The sequence below is a fragment of the Anabas testudineus genome, chromosome 21 (assembly GCF_900324465.2).
Source record: "Anabas testudineus chromosome 21, fAnaTes1.2, whole genome shotgun sequence".
NCBI classification, from domain to species: Eukaryota; Metazoa; Chordata; class Actinopteri; order Anabantiformes; family Anabantidae; genus Anabas; species Anabas testudineus.
The window spans coordinates 22,171,397-22,190,202 of NC_046629.1; the positions used below are offsets into that span (position 1 = coordinate 22,171,397).

Consider the following 18,806-nt stretch of genomic DNA (forward strand, 5'->3'; position numbering starts at 1 on the left):
GGGATATTTTAGACAACTGCATCTGCCTTAATTTCACTTTATAGTCTCAGTATACAGCAGATTCTCCTCTTATAAGCTCAGAGTTCATTCATTCAAGTTTATTGCACCATTCAATCATTTTTTACATTAATGTGTTTTAATGGCAACAACAACTGAATGCACATTAGAGAGGAAATACATTTGTCCTTTCTGGACTAAACTACTTTAAAGAAGAGTGTTTAAAATTGAACAAGTTGCAAATCATATTCTAAGGTAAAAATTTAGACTTTTTCTCATTGTGGACTTTTTAATTTGATTAACTTATCTCTAAAACAGTGGACCTTAGACACTTCATATTCACAGGTTTTGTTGAATTTTGAGAAGTGGTAAACAAATAAAATGAAGTGTTATATGAAAGGACAGGTACAGCTGAGACCCAAGTGTTATCCTAAACTTTGTGTAAACTGGCCACAAGCAAACATGGCATGCATGTTCTCACATATACCAATAAGCTTAAAAACTATTTTGTAGTTTTTAATGTTTTGGAGGACAGGGTTTAGGATGCACACTCTGACAGGCCCTGAAGCTACACAGTCACACACAAAGCAAACTGTGATGCAGTGTGTGTTCTGATACCTGTCGATCATGGCCAGCATTACAGTTTTTCCATGCTGAGCCCGGTCCAATATAATATTAAAACCACCAGGTAGTTTTAATGTTGTGGCTGATCAGTGTATACAATATTCACATATACAGAATACTATTCACAGTGCATTTCTAAATGTCTCCAAATAAAATCAAAGTACTATGCCAGGAGGCTGCTTCTCTTGAATCAGTTAGAGTTGTGCTAGATTTTCAATGTGAAGAAATTATCATTCCAGATGATCCCAACTGTGAGCATAAATTCGTATAAAATTATAATGCGCATAGTAATTTATGCTTTTTTTCTGAAAGATAAGATACAATCCATATAACCAGAATTCATATCTGCAGTCTATACTGCCACTGGGAGGCTAATGAAATGTTCCAAATACCTCTTGAGCTAATCTCTTATTTTTCTACCGGTGTAATTTAATTTGAAAGATGTTTGAGGAATGTGACTTTTTCCGCTGCCATTGAGTCAGTTCAAAGGAACACAGTACTGTGCAATACATATAGGCTACAGTGGGTGCACTTTTGAACTTTCTAGCCATTTCCCTGTGCTTCTAGTCTTTATTCTACTCTACACTACCCACATCCTGATCCTAGCTCTGAAAATCTGCCAACCAAGCACAGCATTCCTCCTCCAGAGTGTACAGACAAAGATAATACAGGGCCATCATCCAAAGCAATGATAAATGGATGGTCCCTTCGCATTAGAGACAGCAACCTGTAGCCTATGCCCTCTGCTTTCTAAAAACAGACTGCAGCAAATTATGTTTTCTTTAATCTTTCTATAATACAGTGTTTCTTACTCTCTGTAACTGTTAAAAATAAAATAAGATTTCATGTTGTAAATGTGAAATTGAGTTGAAAAAAAAAAAAAAAGATAAAATCTTGGTTGCAGAAAGACAAAAACCAATATTGTGCACCACAGTGCATGATACCATGTAGCCATTATGTTTGCAGTTACCTCTGGATTGTGGATATGTCTCAGAGAATAAAAACGGCACTGGAGTGACACACCCATAAATCTTAAAGAAGGATTCCAACGGCCCATTTATGGCCCAAATCTACCTCAATAATTTACCTTTAATCTACACTCCTGTTTCTGCATGATAAGGAAGTCCCCAGCTTCAACATAAAATCTGGCCAAAGTCACTTTTACAAGGGCATATTTTACTGTCAGCAACTGTTTTACATGTACCGACTAAACTAGGAGTCTGGAAAGCACTATTTTTGAGCTAGGAATGAAAAGATTTTCCAGGTTATATTCTCTCTTACAGACACTCCAAATGTATATGAAGTGAGTGAAAAGAAGACTAGACACTCAAATACAAGCCAAACAGTTCACTGGAGCTCAGATGGGACTTAGATGATAAAAGTCCTGCTGTCACCGTACAAATGGTACTCTTTCAAATGGTAAGCAAGGTGCTCCTAAAGTGGCCCAAAAAACTTTGATCATATTTTCTACAACACTGCAATTCTCAGTGCAACAAAACATCAAAGCTTCAACTTTATAGCATGCCACTCTCCTTTTCTCACGCTCAATACTGTATCACTTGCTGTCCTAAAAAGATGCCACAGATTGAAGAAGAGACACACTCCTGTCTATTTTCAACTTTTTCTCTGACAGAAGGACACCAAAGAGCAGGGTTGGATGATAAAGAAATCTATAGCAAAATAACTTCTCCTCAACATAACTTTGAAAGATTGTCGATACAACTTAAATGGAAGTCATTCAATCCATGTTTTGACATAAAACATTAAAAGCCAATGATAATGAGAATAGCACCAAATAAAACTGTAAATGGCAATAAAAATAACAACAGAAAATGTTAACGGAATAGACATAGTGGTATCACAAATGCATTAGCTGACTTTATTGCAGAAGACAGATCAGTGAGGACAGTCAAAATTGTCAGATTTAAGCAGCGGCATTAATCTGATATCTCTCCTCATCTGGGGGGTAGGCATTTCAGTTATTTATAGGTAATGTATCACTTGCATCCCCATTTATTTTAAAGTGTATTCCAGCTTTTGAGGTTTTTATGTTCAAAACTGGTGGGGATTTTCCCGTTTTATGTGTCATAATGTGCCACCTGCCAAAAATTAATACTGCATTTCGATGAGAGTTTTCTCAGTTAGTCTTTGTCACTGAATGTTGAGCATCTGTGCATTTCTGATCATCTTTGTGCAAAGTTAACCAGTGTGTTTCATCCTGCTCCGAAACAGGAACTACCTACTTCTTATTTTCACCCTATAAATTATTCTACATATAGAAAATTCTTTGACGCTTATATGACCTCTAGACCCACTGTTAGTGTGAACCCTGATCTCCGATCTTATTACCGCAAGACTTGAGTAGTGTAACTCTTTGTCCTTTGGTGTCTCTCAGTCTGCTCTGTCACTTGTGCAGTGGATGCAAAATGCTGCTGCCAACAAGTCAAATATCATATTGAGTTTAACATTCTTTTATATGTTTTTAAAGCTCTTAAAGGACTGGCTGCCCAATACATTTTAGAACTCATCTGCCCTTACGACAGCTCAATGTGTTAGATTTGCAAATGAACTACTTTTAACTGTTCCTTTTTGAAAACTAGTTTGAAAGGATGATCGTGCTTTTGCTGTAGCAGCCCCAAAGCTTTGGAACAGTCTTCCTTTTGCAGTCAAAGACTCATCAATTATAAATATTTTAAGGTTAAACTAAAAAGGTTTCTATTTTCTAAAGCCTTCTAAAGAGTGTTCTTAACTTTTTTTCTTATTGCATTTGCCTGTTTGTTTACAGTACTGTTTGTAATGTAAATATGTGCTTCAATTTATTTCTATGGGATTTTATTTATTATCTTTTCAGTTTTATGTATTTTGGCTGAAGCTTCAAAAAAATGTTCCACATTGATCAGCCTTTGTTGTTTTTAAATGTTCTTTACAAATAAAGTTCATATGATTTGATTTATAGGGTGATATGTCAACACTGACTGGTATGAAACTAATTATCGTGATAATTTGTTTTCACCTAGTCCTAATAAAAAGAAAAGAAAACTACTTGTACACAGGGTGTACATAACATCCTTAGTTTATTCATTCTACTTCTTTACGGATAATAGGAATGGTTGATATTTACTGGAGACAATCTTTTTTATGTTAAACATAGATTGTGTGTTTGCACTTTTCACAAGAATGTTGTCCACATGTTTACATACATGTAAAAATATAATAATAACATAAAAAGTGTACTGCGTGCTTCAAATTAAAGCTGATCTATGCCTGTACTTTAAGTTTTTTTTTATTACTGTAGATTTAAAGTACTATACTGTATATTCTGTATTTCCTAACCTTTTGTCATGTAAAAGACACAAAACATTTATGATCATATATTAGAATTCCAAATGTATTAAAGTGGATTAAATTAGTTACAAACATAAATACAATATTAAAACATAATGTGACGAGCCTCAGAGTGAACAACTCCCTTTTATTTTTATCAATTAGAACAGAGGGACAACAGGTCTCAGTGCAGTCTTTAGTCACCCCCGGAACCACTAAATCTCTCCCGGGTTTCCTCTTCCCAACCCCCGGAAGCACACCTGACATCACACAACTATATACACTACAAAATAAAAGAACCAATTAGAAGAACCACATAACACATAACAGGAACTGGAACAGTCAAACACCAACAGAACAATATGCCCCACCTCTGTGTCGCTACAATATGGATTAAACAACAGAATTCGCATCGACAGCTCACCATTACCTTCTTAACATAAAGCTTGGCATAAGTAATAAGCCCTCTTAAAACAAGAAGAGAAGAATATCAGATTTAGATATAATAATATTTAGATATAATTAGCAGGTATCAGGGAGCTGCTGTTTATATGCAGAAGACTCCAAGAACCTCAGGGAGATGTAAGATGTCTGCTAACGGGTGTAACATATACTGTATATCATACTTGATACATGAAAAAAATTAGAAACCACTCACAGAGGACACTTTAATGCCAGTGTTAAAGTGTTGATGTAATACTGTGATATTTACCAGTACCATATGATGAATCTGAATGCTGCTTTCAAAAGTAGAAAGTAGAAATGTCAGTCCAAAGGACCAACTACATGTGATCAAAATGCCACCTCACTCCTATTTGTTAGATCACAAAGAAAAGCGACAAGAATATACACAGCTGAATGATGAGCCAGAGCTGTACACGAGTATTCTACCGTAATCCATTTACTGCATTTCCTCCCTACAATCAACTGTGATATTCACCGAATAGAACAATAAGCACGTGCATTAGGAGGAGCAGTGGGTATAACTACACAATCATAATGATGTATAATGATAACTTTTCAGACTGCTCTGAAGGTAGCAGATGTGAAGCCTTACTGTTGCAGCAGACTCTTGATGTTCAGGTTCCTTTGTTGTGACTCACTCATCTAAGGGCTGATGGGTGCTCATTAGTGTTGCATCGTCTGTAGGCAGGAAGAGACAGAAAGAAAAAAAAACAATTAAGAATCGAACTTTTAGAGATGAATTAGCCTTACTGTAAGTCGCACATCTGCAGTGAATACTTGCAGCAGTTCAATTAAATGTTCACAGTTATTTGTCGATATAAAAGCTATTTATTTAGTAAAAAAAAAATAAAAACAACATATAGATTGAAAGAAATAACCATGTGTTTCAGACATATACATACTGAAAAGTTGTTTATTCTCCTGTGTTTACACCAGTGATACAGCAATTTGTCTGCTGGGCCACAAGGGAGTTCTGCACTACACAAGTACACATGCCCTTTCATTCCACTTCAAACCCTTACAGACTGCACAGGTCATAGGTCACACCACTCAAGGTCAAATAATGAAATCATAATTTAATATTATCCTCCAATGGGTTAGCATTTTAGATATGAATAGATTCACCAAACCATCACTGTATTTAGCCTCTATCTAAATGATATCAGAGTTAGGTCCAAGTTCACGAGTATGCCTAAAAATGCACTCTTTTCAAGAAAGACACTGGGCTATCTGCAAAACCTGATACGTGACTCCCTGGTTTTCTCTTATGTAGCATTACACTGCTATCACAAAAGTCCCTGAATACTTCGTGAAAAATGACATTCAGAGATAGATGTAAAGGGCAAAGAGTGTTCATAAATATGGAAAGGCAAGAGTTTTCTGATAAATGGTGCTGAGGGTCATCCCCACACACTCTAGTTTCCAATTTTAAAATGAGCATGAATGATAACACATACACACACAAATTTGTCAGTGTACAGTACATTAGCAAAAAAATGGCTTTTGCGTCCACTGAAAGAAAAATGATGAGGACGAGTCAGTTTAATTCAAATCGGAAAGACTGAGTCTTCTTTCATAATTTCCTGAGAGTTAATCTCCTTCTTGAATCAAATCTTTTCCTCCCCCATACTGAGATTTCCATTTCAGTGAAAAAAAAGCTGCAAGAGAACATTTCTATCTCTTAAGATCTATTTCCAGCTAAGGAATAATGCAAAAATGTATTTTCTTAAGTAATTCTGTGTAAAATGTTTTGAATGTTGGTGCATTTTAGCTTTCCACAGTATGTCTTATACAGAATAATGGAATAAACAGCTGTCACTTTAATCTGTCCAGAAGCAGTGAGTTTTTGTTGCAGTATGATGTTGTACTCAGGTTGGCTTGTTACATTGAATCTTAACAAGCAGATATGTTAAGGATGCTACGCACACTATGAAACATAATTTCATTACAAAGTTAAGGTGTAGTACAGGCATTATTAAAATTAAAATTCATATAGTTCATTTATCTAGTGGGTAGGCAACCAGCCCACGAAACATGCATAGTAAAAACGATGACAGGCTTTCATTAATCCTTTTTACTTGTATTTACATTCAGAGCTGGGTTACATGTTATAGAGGATGTGGGCATGTTTTGACTGCTGTTAAGGAAGTGAACACCAAAACAATCTCAACAAAGTAATTTTCAATATACTGAAGAATTAAGTTTTTTGTATAGTCAAAAATTTATTTTTACAGGCTTAAAAAAAGTGATACTACTGTATATATTTTTGTTGCTGTCTGACACTATGTTGGGTGCTGTGGACTACAGCAGCACAAAGGACAGTTGTTGTAAAAGAAGAAAGCATAAGTCGAACGTGAGTGTTCTATGATAAAACTTTTATCGACTGTGTATATTAACAATGTACAGAATGTGCGTGCCCTGCTACTGTGCTCACACTACACTTTCTGTGTAGATACAGTGGCAACAAAAAGTATGGGAACCCTTGAAATTAATAACTGTCCTGTTACATCACCTAACTTCTACAGAGTTCCGGCTGACGTACATTATCACATTATGCTGAAGAATTTAATTGATAAACTTTGGAATTCATCTTCCCCCCAATCACTGCAAGCTGGCCAGGCCCTAATGCAGCAAAGCAGGCCCAGATCATGATGTTTCCCCCACCATACTTTACAATTGCGATGATGTTTTCATGATGATATGCTGTGGCCTTTCAACACCAGATGTAGTGCTGTGTGTTCTTTCCAAACAGTTCAATCTTCGTTCTGTCAGTCCACAAAACATGTTGCTAATACTGCTGTGGAGTATCAATGGGCTCTTCGGCAAACTTCAGGCATGCAGCAAGTAGCGGTGTCCTTAGTGGTGTCCTGCCATAGACACCCTGCTAGTTCAATGTTTTTTCGTACTGTGGACTCATGAACACAGATGTTAGCCAATTCTTTCAAATCTTTGGCTGTCATTCTGGGTTGTTTCTTTACCTTATTGATGTGTTTGTTGTGCTCTTGGGGTAATTTTGACTGGCTGCCAGACTGCTGTAGACTGTTTCACAGAAACTTTGAAACCCTTTGCAGCTTTATGTAAATCAACAATTCTTGATTGTAGATCCTCTGAAAGCTCATTATGGCAAAGCAAGGCTCACATAAGAATATTCTTCTTGTGTGGAGCAAACTCAAAAAGTTAAGTGGTATTTGTCAGTCAAAGTAGCTCTAGTCTACACCTACAAACTAATTATCTTAACAAGACTCCAGGTATGCTAACACCTAGCTTTTTTGAAGTCATTATTCCAAGGTTTTACATACTTTTTTAATAGCACTATGAAGTTTTTATGTTTTTTCAAAGACATGAAAGATCAGATTTTGTTATTATTTCAAGCACATTATATTTTTGACTTAGATGAAGATCAGATCACATTTTATGAAAAAAATATGCTAAAAACCATAATATTCTAAAGGGTTCAAACACATTTTCTTGTCACTGTATGGTGTAAAATTCGGTGTACAGAGCAGTTGTTAACGATGTGGTTATAGTGGGCAGCACCTTCCTTTATCTTATACCTCATTACAAACAAGTTTTAAGGATCTTGAACCTTTTTATCCTTCTGGGCATGAGTTCCCTGATAGCAAAACACCATTACGTGAGTAGTAGCACAGATCCAGTATGTAGCATGCTGGAAGTGGTAGATAAGAGACAGGGGACACACAGATAGCACCACACTGGCTTCAGCCCATCTGACTTCCTGAGGGGCAGAACTCTGTTTGCACTGGACAGATGTCAGGTTTTGTATACAGAAGGTACAAGCTGGCACAAGCATCTTGAAGCGTGCAGTGCTCTGACCTGCAGACAGAAACTACAGACTATCACAAAGCTTCATCTTAAGCAACCTTTGAAAATAGGACGCTCATAATAAAATAGAATCTCTGTGACTTTTATGCTTCTGAAGAGCTCCTTCTTCATGGTACATTAGTGTCCTTACAGCTTTGAACAACAAGAAATGATTACAAATGCTTGCTTTAAAAACACCACCATGACATATTATAAAGTGTATCAAAGGCAGACTGTGAGAGGCAAAGATTTCAGCCTAGTAATTATTTTAAAACTTTACTTTTTACATTCTAAAACATTAATGATAATTTGGGTGCTGGAAAAAATATTTTGTTTGCAATCTAGATCTTATTTTATTTATTTAGCATTTTCATTACTAAAACTGGGGAAGAAAGAGACCAGATACTGGATGCAGTTTCTGTAGGATGACCTTAAAGTGTGCTGAAAAAAAAAAAAAAAACAGATCTAGAAATGTAAATGGATCTTCTCATTGGGATTGTGTGATTGTTGTGACAACAGCTAAAGTAGTTACTGTTATGGGCTTGCTGTCTTATGTACTGTAAAAATATGATAATCATATGTATGTGGATATGTGTGTATGCCCGAGCAATTTCACATGTGCACACAATATCTGCACTCAAATAGCTGAACATTATTTACACTACAGCAGATAAATAAACATAAAAAACACTGCATTACCAAACAATAGAAAACATTTCCAATGGAATGAAGAAGGTGGAACTTAACTTCAAAGGCATACTCATCTAGATGATTCCAAAATTAGCAGGTAATAGCAAATGTTAAATAATCGAAGGTTCAAACAATGCTTAAACTTTGCAAACAAAGATGGGTTGTGGCTAATCACTGTGCCAAACTTATGAAAATTAAAACCACACTTTATTTCCATGAAGAAATGCAGCTAGGGTTCTCTGAGCCAGAGATTATGCCAGATGGACTAAAATACAGTGGTAATTTCTTCTGGGGTCAGACAAGTTTCAGCTTGTTTTTGGGAAAATGGATGATGGGTTCTCCATGCCAAAGACTGCTATCAGCATAAAGTGCATGAGCATTTATTTGTGAAGATTTGGTGGTACCCATGACATTAGCCATAACACTATTTCTAAGAAACTCGATTAACCCTCTGGCGTACAGTGGTCACTGCAGTGGACAGCTATTTAAAAGTAATTTTCTCCTAAATGCAGTGGTCTCTCTGGTAGAACTGCATATAAGCCTCTAGAATGCTCGCTGCACTACTCTACTGAGGTTTATTCAGTCGCTATAACTTTCTCTCAATGGCAGCCACACCTGTTAACCACTGCTGACATATCCCATCAGTTTTTCCATTACAAAAGAACACTAGAAGTTAAAAAAATATGATCATATAAAGTAACATCTAAGCATCTTCTTTATTTTTAAAGATTTTATTTTTAAAAAGCAGTAAATGACATATAAGCATATGAAGTGGACATCATGCAAGCATCAGATTCCATGCATGAAAAGTATATTTCCAACACATGTAATTGCTTCACCTTTTCTTATGGCTGTCTTGGTTGTATGTCAGTGTGCATTTACTAAATTCCCTCCAACTCCATTATAGTGTATAGTGACAACAGTGATGATGAGTGGCTGCTAAAGAACAATACAAACATGAGATCTGATGGAGGTGATGATGGCGGCGATACAGACAGTCAGGATGCAGTCAAGATGAAAAGGACCAGGATGCACACGGAGGTCAGCATGATGAGAAAACATATGAATGCTAGTATAACGGCATGGTAATACCACACCTGTTATATATACACTATACATAGCATGGCTTAAGATAAAGCAAGTGACAGTCCCACAGAGTCAATCAGTTGAGGCCAAGCTAAAATTTCTGGTTGACACATTTCAACACATTTCTGAACCTAGAATAGTTCTTTATCTTTCCCAATTCCTACCCAGCACAATGGCTGTGAAAATTGTAACCCTTTTTTAAGTAGATGCAGAAAGATTGTACAACTGGTAATCTGTAGTAGGCTAGTTTAAACTTTAATGTCCTGCTCACTGATTGGTTTACAAACACTCTGGGTGAAAGGTTAATTTCCCATAATTCAGAATATCCCCACCCTGAGTTTCAACAAGTATGACAAGTTTCATCTGTGGACATCAAACTAGCCTCAGATCACTGCACTGATTGTCATGTAATTTAAGAACTCATTACAAACCAAGACTTGCTGTGCAAAAAGTCCTGCATGATCTTGCTCCATAGTATTGTAATCATCTTAAAGTAAGAATCATTGCAGTTTATTTTGCCCATCTTTTATTTCTTCATAGGGAGCGGGTCCCCTTTTACAGAGGTCGTCATGACATTATGATACCGTTTGGAAGCTGAAGAAGACATAAAAAGAAAAACCACAACAAATTGTTATTCAGGCTAGACGCTGGCTCTCTCACACTTGGAAAGAATGATGGGAGTAGGGTATTCATATGGTAGCAATCTGCAACCTTACTGCTAGATGTCACTAAATCTTAACCAGCATCTTTAAGTCAAAGATGAGCAAAGCTGCTTTTTTTTAATGGTACTAGTTATTGGTTACTGCACATCCATAATGTGCATTAGATGTTTTTTAACATATACATTTAACACACAAAAGTAAAACTAAACAACATCACACACAACATTTGTCTATACGTTTGATAAACTGTGTTTTGTGGTGTTCCTGCTGTACTGTATAAACAAATCTCTAAACTCTATTAAATGCAAACTGGTTGAACACTGGTAACATTTCCGCTACTGTTAGACTTTGTCTTGCTTTGAGCAAAAATCTCTTCATGTCTTCTGGGGCCATGTTGCCAATCCAGCACCACAGAGGTCATCCCTGTTTCCTGACTGGGCAACTACCATAACAACAATCTCTCAACTCAACTTTTAATAAAGATTTGTTGAGTTTGTCTTTTAAAAGGAAAAAAGAAAACATGAAAAGCAATCTATGTATCAGAAAAACAAAGAGATACGTTCTTTGCACAATTGTTGGCTATATAATTCCAATAATGTAAAGTATAATGTGCATGTGCATGTGCATGTGGACTGTGAATAAAAAAAATAAACAACTATGTATCAACCTATGTAGGAATCACAGCCAATTAACTCATTTTAGGAGATGAAAGGTAAATGAACTGACTGCTGAGATGTTCCAGGGTCAGCTGTACATTAGGAAAATAATAAACTGCTCATATTTACCATATCTCATATGTGAAGTATGGTACATAGTACTAGTACTGCACTCATCAAAATAAGTAGAAACTGAAGAGAAAAACTGTCAGGGCTAACACCCACTGGTTATACCTGGGAGTCTTTATGGATGTAATTTTTCCTTAAAGAAATCATTTTTCCTTCAGGAAGTCAACAATGACTTCTTGGGCACTCAATCTGGTGCTTAAAACTTGCTGGAGAAGTGAAAAATACCCTTCAGTGAGTTGAATCAGCACAGTGTCACAGAAAGGGTAAGCTGCATTTTTAACACCCTCAAATTATACACTCAGAAGACCTGCAAACTGTATGTACATTCTGGTTCTTCTCAAGGTTCAACTTAGCAGTGCCTTTTACTCTGAATGTGTCTAAATCTATTCTTGGCAAAGTGACCTTTTATATCTGTTGACCTTTACAAGCATCACAGCACCTGTAAAGTGTTGACAACCAACTTCAGTTTTGATTTGAAATTTGACAAGAACATGTTAGAAGACAGGTCTGCCACTGTGATGAGGAATCATCAGTTTCCATTATCTTTTAAGTGCAGGTCAGTCTAAAGTCAGTATAAAGACACATCACAATTGGGATACATTAGCCCATAACAGCTATAACAGCTAAAGAATATGTTAACATACACTGCAATAATCTTATTGCATCGTATTTTTGTAGATATCTAGCAGCTTATGCAACTTTGCTTCATTGGCATGACATGACCAACAGTCATGTTTACCAATGTTCTTTTTTTCCCCATGTATACTGGCAAATTCAAGTTGCTTTCTCTGTTTGAGTTGGACTGAAAAGCACTGTAATGGTTAATTACACTAAACTGCTAGGTGGAAGAATGCCAACTTAACTTCACTCTGAATGATCTCACAGAGAGTGCACTCTGACAGAGACAATGTGCACTTTAGGTTATATGTGACTCACTCTTTATGGTCAGGTGCCATAAAGGGGTGAGCTACAAATGACAGCCTATCCAAAGAGATTTACTGATGATGATTTAGACTATAGAGAGGTGTTCATATTATTGGACTCTTTCAGCCCAGACCTACATTGTAGACCAATGAACAGAACTTCACTGGAGTGGATCCCACTCACACAGATAAGGACAAATCTTGTGCCAGCTTTAAAGTTCAATGCATGTATGTATGTATGGGCCAGTAGCCAAAACAGTCTGCCATGAGGCTATACTTCTCTGTCAGCGGACAGAGTAGATGTGACAGGAAATAGCTTTAAGGGTAACTAAGCAAGCGAAACACATCTTCAGACTTCTCCCAGCTCATCTTGATTTAGTGGTTCAACTCAAAGGTCAGGATTCCTGCATACAACCCAAACTCCCCGTGGAGCTGAATAAGAGCATCTAGATGAAGTGAAAATGATTTTTCTAATGTGATTAGGCCCCCACTAACAAAATGTTTTTGCTTACACATATATTGTGTCTCATGCATATGAATTAGAGGATAGGTTCAGAATTTTAAGTCTGTCTTAAAATGATGTTGATTTGATTCAACACACCTCACTAGATTTGGTTTTTATCATTATCACTCAGTGAGCTTCATACATCCTATCTCTGGGCTCTAAAAGAAAGGCAAAATACTATAACTGTTACAATTCAAAAACTGGATTGTCTACAATAAAAAAATCTAAGCAGGCCTTACAAAACAAACAAGAAAGTCCCCATTAATCGTGGTTCAGTAAAAATAAAAAAATAAAAAATAAAATTTTTAAGCATTTTTGTCTGTTTCTGGACTACATAGAGTAGGTCCTTCTGTTTAGTATTTCTATGTTGGGGCAAAGCTATATTTTTAGGTGTTTTGGGGTATGATGTGAAATGTTAAATAAACATGTTTATGCCCATTAAACATGACTTTTACATTGTTTCATAGAAACAGTATAGGACAAATAATAACTTGACTAATAAAATAATCAGCATAAGACTAAGAACACAAACTCTTCTGCTTTGTACCTTCAAACACAACATGTTGCACCAAAAAACTTTCACTGAAAGACCTGAAGCAATCAATCACCATTGTGAGGGCACGGATGTTCTCCTTCTTCTCCTTCTGATTTACATCAATATTTGATTGCATGAAAATGTTTCCTGAAAAAGGAAGTCAACAGCTCATCACTGATTTCAGAATTCCAAACTGCAGAAAAACAATCAGCAAACACAATGCTGTACATTGGCTGGGTTGTGCAAAACAAACCTTTGTCAAAATGTATTAAAGCCCAGAGCTATGTAGGATGGACTTGTTGGTTAAAATAGAATAAAATAACTAATACTCACTGAATGGTAAAATAGAATTCATATTATTTCACTGTGTTGTTTCTACTTTAGTTAATAAAGAATGGGCTGTGTCTAGTAAATAACAGTCCATAATGGAAAGGCAATGTTTCAAGAGAGTCTGCTGTGTTGCTGTTATTTATTCATTGCCTGAAACCTAGTACTCTGATATGTACTCAAATACATCTAAGTGAAAATAATAAGAAATAGTGTGACAATACAAAATGTAAATGTTCATTCTGGGTAAAATATTTTAGCATGTGATGTCATCTCTGTAACTCTTGAGACAAAACATTTGTGCTATTAATTAATCATATTTTTGCAGTTTATTTGCACATAATCTAGTTTGCTTTCAGCACCTTTATGCAGTTGAAACAAGTATATTTATACTTTGAATGATATGAGAAAAAAGTACAACACATGGAGAAATTAATGAGGAAAGGGTTAACGATGTTACATCTTTTGTTACGCGTAACAGTTTGAATTAATTTTCTTACTGAATTCTATAAAAATAGCCTTTTTTTAAAAAGATAATTAACTAGATTTGGTGGTAGATTAGAAAGCATTGAGATTTTGATGACATGGTAGCGGACCACATCCCTTCATAAAGATAATACTAACTTTACTTACAAAATGTCCTCTCCTCTCCTCTCTCTATCCAAATTCATTAACTTTGTGTTTTCTCTCTCCCATAATTGTGTTTCCTCCTCTCCGTCTCTCTTTCTTGCTCTTTTTCCTTTCTGCAGGTATCCTCAACCTCTGATATACATGTAAATATTTCGAGAGTGTAGTTACTGGCCCTACTAACTTGCCCAGTGCTTTTCTGCTCTTTCTCCTCTTTCCACTTATCCTAACCAGTCGAGGCCGATGACCACACTGAACCTGGTTCTGCTAGAGGTTTCATCCATTAAAGGGAGTTTTTTGTCTTCACTGTTGCCTTGTTCAAATGGGATTGTTGGGTTTTTTATATAATTAATAATTCTGTATACACCACCTGGATTTAAGTAAGCAAATGGGTAGTTCCCATTGGATAATTACTACATCAATGATTATGTTTCAGCTGGTAACAAGTTATTTAACCCACTGATTCAGTGAGTAGCTTCTCAATTTTTAAACAACCATGTCAGAAGACACATCCTGTGGTCGTAGAAAAGATGTTAATCTGTTTCAGGATGGTCAAATTATTGGCATCAAGCAAAAAAAAAAAAAAAAACATAAAGAAATTGCTGAAACTACTAAAACTGGGTTAAGAACTGACAGAAGAAGGTCATACGGTCTGATGAGTCCAGATACCCTGTTCCAGAGTGATGGGAGCATCAGGGTAAGAAGAGAGGAGGGTGAAGTAATGTACCCATTATGCCTAGTGACTACATTGGAAACTGTCCCCACAGGCAGTGGGTTAGGGTTATGAGCGTGTTATGATATGATGATGGGATGTGCTGGAGAAGACTTTGCATAGCGGTCGAACTCTACCATCATCAGTACAACGCTGGACAAAAATAGATGTTGTGACATTGTAGAAGCATATCAAAATGATGCCACAGTGTATGACTGCCGTAATCAAAGCTAAGGGCAGTCCAACGAAATATTAAAGTGTGTGACTGGCTGGATAGTGTAGTGGTAAGAATGCCACCCTCCATGCAGAAGACAGAGGTTTAGGTAATACCTCCCTACACTTACCCTGCCTTTGCCTTGTACCTCGTACTCTAAATCCCTTTGGATTTTTTTTTTTTTTTTTTTTTTTTTTTTTTTGAATGGGAATTGTATTTTGTAAGGTCTTAAAACCTTACATTGTAAAGTGCCTTGAGATAACTTCTGTTGTGATTTGGCGCTATATATAAAAAATGAACTGAATTGAATTAAAAGAAATTACAACCTTAATCATGTTCATTTGTTTTTATGAATTGTGGGTGAGGGTGGAGCCAAGTCTGATAGTTTGTGCAAAAAGACATCCAGAATACTTTAAGCCATGATCAGACGCAACAAACAACAGCAAAAGATACACCAAAACTATCTGTTCAAAGAAACAAAACACAAGGCCTGCCAAGATCAAAATAGTTATATTGAGGTGGCTTAATAAATAAACTCCACTATAGCCGGCACTTCATCTTTTGGCTATATTAAATAAAGAAATGGTTTTGCGCCACAAAAAGATCAATATTTGATATGTTTAACTGCCTCTGACTCAGGAAAGTGTTCTATTTCCTGTGCTACATGAATGGCAGACTGGATTAGAGGGCAGTGAAAGTTCACTTGCTGTCTGTAGCTTCTTCTCTTTGAAAAAGCTGCAGGTTTTTGATGTGTATTGTGGTTTGAGGTAATGACAAGCAGAAATCGTGTGTAAATTGAGTATAGCCTATAGTGTACACACATATACAGTGGCAAGAAAAAGTATGTGAACTTTTTGGAATGTCATGATTTTCAGCATTTTGTTAATACTCTTGACTTAGATGAAAACCAGATCAAATTCTATGACAAATTAATGCAGAAAACCATGAAATTCACATACTTTTTCTTGCCACTGTACCTATATGCCAAGTGCAATATCTGCCGTATCTATCTGGAGTCAACTGTAATTACTACAGGTACATTACTAATAGTGCCAATAATGTTAAAAATGAACAGAGTAGCACATTTATTGATAGGCTCCAAGGGGGATGCCTTTGGCTGAGCTGGTTGGCTGGGCACAGGAAAAGTGATTAGCATCCATCAATGTCTGTTCTTTTCAGACAGCAAGTGGGCTGTAACAGATGAAGGAGACACAATCAGGGGTGAAACAGCAAAGCATGGCAAAAGAAAGAAGTCTGGGAGGGAAGAAGATAAGTGTGGTCCACTGAAACAGATGACAAATTTGGGACATTGTGTTTTAAAGGTTGAAATAAGAATGAAAAAAAAAAGTGCTGTGTGAGCGAACGACAGGAGTGTGAATGACCAGCGTTTGTATGTAGGGAAAGGTAAAGAAGGTCATTAGTAAAACCTGTAAACTGTCCACTACAGGCAGAATATTAATACAGACTTATTATGAGAAACTGTCAGTAAAGACAAACGCTAGTCTGTAGGCCATTCTCACATCTTAGCACAGGTGACACTGTATCTTAAATTGACAGAAGTACAAAAACATGGTCAGAAGTTATCAGGTGTATGCTGATGCAAACGTAGCATATTACAGTAGAGAAGCAGAGCATAACTATTCCCTCACATTTTGTTTTCCCCACAGTAGACGCTCTCCTTCGGTCAGACCTGTGAATAAAGACCTTGGCTAGTGTCTGAAATTTCTGACTTCTAATTTTTCTCATGACAACAAAGTTTAAAAGCAAGTACTTTGGGTTTTTAATGAGATTAAACAATGGGCTGTGTCTGGTAAATTACAGTCCATTATGGAAAGACAAAGCTGTAAGAGCTCTATTTGTTACTGCTGGCATTTATTCATGGCACTCTGCTGGTATGTACTCAAAAAGTCAACGTTAAAATAACAGGAAATCATGTAAAAACACTAATATGTAAACATTTATTTTGGGAAAACAATTTTGGCATAAGATGTCATTTCAGTACGTCCCATTTTTTATATCAATCATTGGCTGCCATTTCATTGTTTACGTTCATTTTTGCATAATCTAATTTGGTTTCAGCACCTTTATACAGGTGATAAAATATTCATATAAATATATATATGCTGCATTGTCTAATCCACAATGTGTGTTGCAAAATTAGGTTTGTTTGAATTCACCATCATGTTCCCAAAAGTGGTCACTTTAATCTCAATAACTAAGTAAACTGCCCAATAAACACTGTTCTACAGTGAGAGGCCAAAGAAATTTTACTAAACAGAATATGGAGAATGTGAAGTTATGATTGTTTGGCAGCGGAGCTCAATTAGTTGTAGTATTTATAAAACTTTAACTCAATTCCAAAACGGAACTATGCATCCCTTCACAGGAGAAGATCCTCTGTGCTTCCTAAAGTGCGGACAGATGAAAAGTCAATAACACTGAACAGCAGAGAATCTGACTTCACTAACAATTCAGCAGTAGGGTTGAGTGTGTCTCAGTGACAGAAACAAGGAAGTCATGCTGCTGTCTTTTTTAATCCCCCGTTTCACATTTCTGTTCTGTAGTACCCAGTTTCATCACTATTTGGTGAGTATAATGACACCAGCTTCACCAAAAACTAGATGCTATGGTGCTGTTGTCCACAGAAACTGGTTTCAAATGAATAAAGCTCACAAAATTAAGATTATTTACTTAGTTATATATGAGTAGATGATTTAACAAATAATATTGTGTTATTGACTCAACTGATGTGTAACAGTCTCTTTCCATATCAGTTGTTTAACCACCCATGCTTTCTTCATGTATATAAGCTCTGCAGACGATGCAAACATTCATATACCACCTGCCATGTACATCCAGGATAAGCAGATGAGGTTATTTCAGCAGCATTTTAATAGTTCAAAATGGGTGTTGTTTGGTTTAGTTTTTTGTTATTTCTGATATACTTTATTACCAATAGGGAAATTACTTAAGATTCATAACTTAGTAACAATAATAACTCATAACAACTTCATGTATTTACAATGCAGTTTGTGAAACACTGGTCTGCCAACTGATCTACAGTTGCACTCCATTGTAAGTGCATTATCAGCAATATCACCCTGATTTTAGCCAACGGTAATGTTGTCTTAGAGTAGGCTTATATCACACACAACTGTAAAGAGGACAGAAAGGAGCTTCAATCTAACGTGGTTTCATGTAAGAGATTCTTTTGACTGCTGCAAAGTAGCTTAAATTTGAGTGCTGATGGCAGATTTAGGAGAGGAGAAGTAATTCGATCTTGAATCTTCTTGCTGGAGATCAACTTTAGCCTCTGTGGCAGGGGGACGCAGAGACTCTACAGTCTCTACAGTCTACAGAGTACAGGGCTGTATCTCAGCTCCTGCACAAAGAGGTAAACCGGACTGCTGTTAATTCTGCAGTTATATGCTAGATTTCCTCGCTGGCCTCATTGTTGCCCATACTGCCAAACAAGCTTTTCTAGGCAGCCACCAAGAAATCTGATGAG

The 18,806-nt window shown here is 36.4% G+C and overlaps 1 protein-coding gene across 2 annotated transcripts in view; it reads right to left on the minus strand.

The window, feature by feature from the left end:
* gulp1a (GULP PTB domain containing engulfment adaptor 1a) overlaps positions 1-18,806 on the minus strand; it is a 67,145-nt gene that overhangs the window by 34,262 nt on the left and 14,077 nt on the right. For both annotated transcript variants that reach the window (XM_033326849.1, XM_026375933.2), the window contains exon 2: positions 5,003-5,088. The gene's annotated coding sequence lies outside the window, so the exon portion shown is untranslated. The remainder of the gene's footprint in view (positions 1-5,002; positions 5,089-18,806) is intronic.